Source organism: Pinus tabuliformis, chromosome 7 (genome assembly GCF_031772625.1).
Source record: "Pinus tabuliformis cultivar Carrire ecotype Pingquan chromosome 7, CPIR1, whole genome shotgun sequence".
Lineage (NCBI taxonomy): Eukaryota > Viridiplantae > Streptophyta > Pinopsida > Pinales > Pinaceae > Pinus > Pinus tabuliformis.
In genome coordinates, this window is record NC_142293.1 from 795,500,441 (window position 1) to 795,509,019 (window position 8,579).

Sequence of the window (8,579 nt, forward strand, 5' to 3'; positions counted from 1 at the left end):
TTTTATGTCTGATGGGTCTTTATCTCCCACAAAATTTTGATGTCCGATGGATCTCCAATCCATTCAAGCTTATCTAGAATCTCATCTAGAAGCTTTATCATGAAAGGTTCATCTCTATCCCATTCCTCAATGGGCTTTGGCAAGAATCTCCTCTCTCTTGGTGCTCCACCCTCCAAGTGATTTATTTTATTAATTTATTTCATAACACATTTTCTTTTCATATTACATATCACCTAGCTTTCCTCAGCTTAGGTTTAGAATATTTTAACCCGCAAAGGAGGGTATCACACCTAACTCTCCTTAGCTTAGGTTTACAATTATCTAACACACAAGGGAGGATATCACACTTAGCTTTAACTTATCTTAGGTTTACAATAATTTAGCACACAAGGGAGGGGTGTTACATACTCCTCCCCTTAAATTTCACATCATCCTCGGTGTATCACTGCATCATGTCCTTGTTCACAGGTGACCGATGAACATTGGAAAAATTGCATGAGATGGAAACCAGCTACATTGGTCACCAAGAGTGCTCCTCTTCCATAGCTACATTGGTCACAAAGAGTGCTCCTCTTCCATAGCTACACCGATCTCAAGGAGTGTTCTCCTTTCATAGCTACATGTAACATTGTTTTCAAACCATTTGTGAGAATTTATAGATGCAGAATTTTAACTATGATACATATCATAATATGTTACTTAATATTATTAAAGCAACTATTGCTCATTTTTCATTTTATCTGAAGAATGCATGTTCACTTCTGGAATTCTCCCATGCCTTTGTGTTCTTTGTTTAACAACTTCTTCTTGCAGTTTCTCTGCATACAACACATCTCTTAACATATTTTTCACATCAATATGCATGCAATGTCATAACAGATTAGTTCACATAACAATATATATATTCATCATATATATTCTTCGTAATCGTATGTATGCCAAACTTAACCATGGTTACTTATCCTTGAACCACTTTTATGCAACCACCCAGTCAGTTGTCTTGCCAGACATCTACCCAATGTCTTCATGCATACCTGCACAAAATGTGTATTATACACACCTATATACATATCATATTTCAAATATGTAACATATGTAGTCATACGGGTATTGTATGTATTGATGTACATAGTACCATATGTGTTACAGCCCATCATACCATTCCCATGGTATCACTTGCATGACAAAAGTTTTGTCCACATTTTTTTCTACCATGTTAGTATCATGCCAAACATTCCTTTATATTTTTCTAGCAATTAAAACAATTGTGCTCAGTTGATAAGGAATTTATATGAGCATGGTTAATTTCCATAACCAGAGAAAGTTGTGTCAAGTGTAAATCATTTCAGATTTCATGTAACACAATATCCGTAATATAGTATGTATTCATGCATATTTGCATCTTAAGGAAACTATTAACTCAGTTTAATAATCATTAGATCAATACTTCATTCTTAAATCATTTATCTTCGGTGATTTACTATTTCCATTTGTATGCTTCAACAACTTAACAACTCCCCATTATACTTTACCAACATGATCATTATGTCAATCATGTTCTTCCCTTCTGCAGACATACTCCCCCTCTATAGGTATTGGGGTAGCAAACATCTTTAATGATTTCTATATAAGTTGTCTAACGAACCCAAGACCAATATCGGGATTCACCATGAGTTGCAAGACAATTCCAACAATCCATTAAACTCAAGACTCTTTCATGCCATGGATGCTTGACATCTATCAACAACCAAATGATAGCTACAATATTGTTACAAGGCTATAATACTGTACCCCATGTGCTTACATGGAAGATTCATATGCCTCATTATTATGTGTAGATTTTAGCATGATTCTTTCCACAACATGTTTATCTTGATGACCATTCAACTAGGCTTATGATAACAATATACCAACTATCCATGACAATACATGAGTATATCGTTAGTGTACCAACTGAAAAAAATTTGAGAAAGTGCTTTGACATTAAACAAAGTTGCCATTACTCCACCAATAGGGCCCACCCAGACTTGTGCATGAATCGAGGTGAGATTTTCTTTGGGGTGAATATTTTGCAAAAACTAATAGTAATAAACCATCATATCCAAGACCAAGGTACAGTCATGATTGAACATATAATCCAACTAGAAGTGTGGTAGTGAGACTAGCAACAACACCCACACTGATAAGGACGACAATGAATTTTAGGCCCTTGGCAAAAAATGATTCATCGAAAGGTGCATATCCACCTAATGATTTGTATGGCACCATGCCTGTTATCACTAAGAAAACAACAATGTATAAATCTATGCAAGCAAGTAGGCTGACCATTATGCCTATTCGAAAGTCCCTCTGAAGGAAAATATTCAGATCAATACAACATATGATTAAATAAAATTTCATGAATGTATTCTAGAGTAAAACACTGAAAGAATATCACAATTAATAAAGAAACATTATCTGTAGCCAATTATATGATCTCCAACAATACTGCAAGTGAATCTAGACAAATTTGTCTGAACTGATTGTATGGTCCTTCACTGCAAAACGATCTAATTATATAGCAATGCACAGAAGTGATTGGCAAACACATACATCTGTGATACCTTCGGCTTTCTGCATTCTTCAGTAGAATTAGCGACTCCACCAAATTCAAGATAGGAAAAAAACACCACTTTTGCACCTACAACAACTTCTTTGAATCCATTTGGAGTAAAAAGAGTCCAATTTGACACATCAACTTCGAAAGCACCACTGATAATTACCAACATAACGATCATAATATTCATCATAGTCATGATGCCATTCACAATGGACGACTCTCTTACACCTTGACACAACACAAGTGTTAACACTATCAGTAATATTGGAGCCAAAACATTGATTGAAAAAAAGTCCCCAAAAAGCTCCATGCCACCAGAACCAAGCCATTTAGGCAGATTATTATTTATAAAAGGGAAGAGTTCCAAAACTGTCACCAAATAACCTGCCAAGCTACGTGCTATGCTAGAAGCACCCATATGATAGTCAAGCATCAGTTGACCAAAAACGAGAAATGCAGTTAGCTCAGTGGAAGCTCAATATGCATATGGATATGCTCCTCCAAGAAGTGCACGAAAACACAATGAGAGTTCTGCATAGCACAAGGCATTAAGCACACAAGCTCCTCCAGCTAGTATGAAACTAATTGTCACTATCCTGACGATATATGCCCATTTACGTTAATGTTAATAATGTATGCGTATATGGTTTCTTATCCATAATCATGTTTATTTACAACAAGGCGTATTATGGTATATAATTTTGTAATCATAACTTAGTTATTAAAACCTTTCATATGATGGTAAGGATTATTACCTTCCAGCCGACTTTATCTTTTCCAACTAACTTACCACACACAGTTAAACCATTTTCGTGAAAATATAACTCTACGCAGTTTACCTCCGATGTCTTTATGCCATCTCCAGGTCGGTTGCTATGTACATGGTTTCTTGCAAACCAAACATAAAGAAAAAGGGTGCCCTCCACCAATATTAAAAAATAACACCTGTGTAAGCAATGAGAATACGTTGAAATGCCAGAACGGTGCAATGTTTGTAAGCAGAGGAGGTAAACCAAATGCGAGTGTGGCATATCAATCACAGATTGCCTATAACAACAATGTTTATGTTAAATCGAATCAAACCATCCATATATGTTCAACTCATAGAAAAAAATATAAATATAATTATTTCTTCTTATGCATCATAGTCCAAGTAGATGCTATCATGATTAGGATAGCTCTATGGCCCAAGGAATAACAACTACCTACTTTGCCACTTATCACTAACTCTACTCTTTGATGCAATAAAGATACATGCTCTTTATATCCTTAACATTGTTCATAAAACCTTTTTCATTGCATAACACCTTACTAGAGTTTAACATTTCCTCTTTCATACAATCATCCTTTTATTTAGTCAATTCCTTTCATAGCACTTCTACTAGTGTCAATTTTCTTGTATTATAATTGTGATAACATGATGACTATATCATTAAATTCATCAACTGTTATCTACCTATTGGATTAATTTATTATGTTATGATTTTCTAGGGGTTCTCTTTTCCCCTTGCAACTTAGTTATTCAAAACTTAATTAATTCAACTTTGCTCAGACCTATATGGTTACTCACTTAACCTTTTTCTCGATTAAAGCTTTACTTAATGTTGGGATCATACCCATATTTACATTTTTTTCTTGGTCTATGCATATTGATAATCAATATTAACAACTTGGCACTTAGCAAGCAATCTCTTGAAATTCAAGTACCTAGATTAAGACACAACAATCATGTGAAAATAAGTTATGTCTTCACACTGATGTGAATATTACTGTAAGCTAGGCATTCTAGGATTCAGTTTTGTTTGGTTTCAACCATATTCTTTCTGATCCAATTTTATATTGAATGAAGTACAATATTCCATTTATAGAGTGGTTAAGTTCAGCACATCTTTCCATCTGCAGAATCGTTAAAATAAATGTCAAGTAGATTTGTTATCATGGTGAAGGTGAAATTTATAAATATCTGGTAAGAATTTCCTATTGCATACTATCATTTAATTTACGAATCCAAGGAACATATACCCTTCTTTCAGAATTTATGTAACTGCCAATGGATGGTCAGGCCTTTCCTGTGGCTTTAGATCATCATGGCCTTTTGCTTTCATAACTATTCAAACCCGATTACAAAACAAAACATTCCATCAATAGTCATACGTTTTATATTGCACATAGATAATTCAACAGAAATTGATTTTTTGCAATAAGACAATCCAATTGAAGATAACCGCAGATGTTGAAAACATATTGGATATGTCAAGATTTTGAATAGCTTTCGTGTACATAGTTTTTTCTTCCATACGCAATTTCTCTATTAACATCAGAATTATTTTCTCGAAATTTTTGCGAATAGTCACCTTCCTTATGTGTCTGTCACATTGTAAGCAAGTTTTTCACCAAAATATGGTCAATAATGTTAGTTGGATTTCTAGACTAAACAGGAACTAGGTTGTGCCCTTTTATCATTATTAAATTCATAGTGCATGATTTCTGGCAAACAAAACTAAACTAAGCCCATTAACTCACTATATAATATACAATGTATACACAAAAACTATTATTCATGTTACAGAAATATTGCATCCAACTCATTTATTTTTTTGTCAACCAAAATAATCTCCCGAGAGTCTAAGCACATGTTCTCCTTTCCAAATTTTATCAATGGCTTAAATGGCAATCTCATCAAGCATCATAGAAGCCATCGAGTAAATGATCATTGACACTATTGAACGACTCAAACCTATATTTTTGAGATGCCCAGGAGAATTCCTTGATGGATATCCTTCGTTTAGGGATTAGAATTTTTGACATGAATAGTATGACGCTTACCTCGCCAGGAAAAATCATCATTACTGATCTCCGAGAAACCATCTAGTTGACCATTTTCTTCCAAGAGCAATGTATGTTCCCTTTTTCTTGATGAACTTCGACACCAAGCTCCTATAGGTTTTCAATCGCTCGTGACGAGTTGATTATCACAGCACTATCGCTTCCACCTTTTCTTGGTATTTGAATCGGAGACCTCTTCCTGAATAGAAGAGTTTATGGACTCGCACTTGTCAACATCTTGTTCCACTTCATCATTTCCTTCCAAAAGAACCATATTGAGACAGGAAATTTGTCGGTTTCCGCAGAGTTTATTATGCTATGGAAAAATACTGTAGAGATTCGACATGTCAGTCTATTTAAGTTCGAAATCTCACTGGAAATATTTAAAGGTAGAAGGGATGCGACAATATTTTATAGAGCTACAATACATTGAGAGCCACAATCTTTTCTAGAGACGGCAAGGCCCTCAGTTCGAAATCTATTTCATACCACGGTCAATTCTTTCCACGACCACCGTATCCGTATATGAACTCTAGAGTGCAGAATTAGGGAGAGCAATAATTGCGCAACTCCTCTGCTGTATGCACAAAAAATGACTCCTTGTGGAAAGAACAACGGTTATAATTTCAGAAACAGTCAAACAACCATCTACTGCTTTTCCGGGTGCAGTGATGCCTATAGTACAAACCGCTTCTAGATTTTAAATGTAATTTTAGTCACAATGCTACTTTTACCTTTTTATGGTAGTGTTGATCGGATGCGTCTAGGATGCTTCTAAGGATAATCATTGTCCACACCTTGCATTGGTGGCTAACTCGATTTGCAGTTAAAATAATCTGACAATCATCAATAACACTAGATATTTTATTACAGGATTTACCAATGTGTAGTCTCTGCATATTGGACGATGAGGATAAGAATTATCCTAGATTTTTATCCAATCATGAGGATGTTTCTCAAATTAAGATAATGATCACCCCAACTTGGTAGCTACACTACCAACGGATATTTGAATAAATAAATAGTGACTACAACTTTTTCCCTGTGATCTTTTTTGGACAGTGTCGTTGGCTTTGCAGCCAACTCTCATAACTCTAAACTATGATAAGGCACACGAAAGGCAATAACAAAAATAAATAACAGCCAATATTTTGTCTTATGATTTACACCTATCCTTATTGACACGTTGTATGATAAAATTTATCCATACTTATAATAATGATTCATCAGATGACATTATCCACTCCTCCATTTTGTTCCTTTACGCATGCAGTAAAGCAAATGGAAAATAGGAAACAACGTTTACTAACGTGATTTTCTCCATAAAATAAAATGAAAGCGACTGCCTCTGCTTTGGCATGGCTTATACGCCTATGGCAGTTAAAGAATGGTTACATACAAGTTACATAACCATGTCCTATCGGACTACGCGCATGTTGCTGAGATGGTTGGATTATGATCCATCCATGAATCCGCATCGAAACCTATTGTTATTACTTCTAAGTCTCGACAGAAGCATTTGTTTTGCAGCACTCCTTTCTATGGCCAAAATATGCCATACAACATATAAAATCTTCTGATTTGGTCATTTTATCACCTCCATATCGCGTTGTAGGTGCTTTAGAAGGTGACAGGGAATAGAGGACAGAAGGAATGATAGCAAACAAATGAGCACCACTATATTTCTCACACAAAAACCAAAAGCCATTATGATAATAACTTGATTAAATAGATTTTAATGCTCCCATTAACAATAAAATTATCCTTCTTTGGATTTGCACGATCGACAATTTTGGCGTTTGGACGGTGCTCCATTAAAAATGGGTTGAAAATGTGCTTGGAAATCACTCTAAACACCCGTCTTCCTTGCTGTGTTATTTTTCCGATTGTTCCAGGTGTAATATTACTTGGATGGTCAATGTATTGACTGTTAACTAACGGTTATGCCCAATACATATATTTGTCTTGACATTTCAATACTACGAATGAGGTCGAGTGTGCTATTTAAAATTTAACGATATAAACCATCATGTACATATATACATCACATGGAAATCAATCCATAATGCATGTATGAAAGGTTGTTGATTTTAAACTTTAGATTTTGATTCTAAATCTTAACCTCATACTATCCACTTCATATTCTAATATCTTGGGACTTTAAAACCCATTAATGAAAATGCTTCAGAGGTGGATTAGTCCATAGGCCTCAGTGTTTGAACTTTGGTTTGATAACATTTTTAACGAACCTCCATGGCCTATCCAGAAAATAAGCCCAAATCGCCTTAAATTTTTAAGATTTCCTTAGACATAGTTAAGGTTCCTTGTTCGTTTCCCCTAGTCAGACTTCTATATCACCTTCATGAAGGAGATTTATACCATAGACACATTATCTCATCTTCATTAGACGATTTCTATAACACAACTACAATTGGAAGGGAAGAAGGAGCTATAACATGCATCCATAAACCTCTGGTGACATGCATGGTAATGGAATTATCATCTATTGGATTATATAGAACTTACCTCCTGATGGTTCTTCATGCATCTATATCTCATGCCTAATTAACATATGCACGCATAACTATATAAAATCTATTAAATCAGTTAACCACATGCATGGTAATATTCCATCAGTTCCATAATAAGATAACGTCTAAGCACCAAAAGGAATGCAATCTAGCCTCATTGAGTATTTGTGCAATATATAATCTGACCATTATAGACTATTCTGTTACTTACAGTATACCATAATGATCCGCAAGAATCTACCGCTATTTTCCATGTTAACTAGAGCCTTTATATAACATTAAAGGTTCCTTCACTAACATAATGAAGATCAGCATTAGATTCATTTGGTATCCTACTCATTCACAAGCATAAGAATGGAATCCATCACATGAATATAGATAGCATCATACTGACACGTAAGCCAAGACGGGGCAACATGTCCAATACTGAATCAAATAAAATAATCATATGAAGGGTAAGAGACCGACATACAAAACATTCCACGCATGTGAATCTATCTAAACCAATCACTTGGAGGGAGGAGCACCACCACCCAACCATGAATCACCTTTGATTCCCCCTGAGCCAAAGTTCTTGCCAAGGATCAACTATCCTCAATTGATCAATGCACTAGGTATTTAAT

General features: G+C 35.0%; 1 pseudogene; it reads right to left on the minus strand.

Moving 5' to 3' along the window:
* Positions 1 to 1,867: 1,867 nt before the first annotated feature.
* Positions 1,868 to 5,699, minus strand: LOC149249969 (cationic amino acid transporter 9, chloroplastic pseudogene; annotated as a pseudogene).
* Positions 5,700 to 8,579: the final 2,880 nt, after the last annotated feature.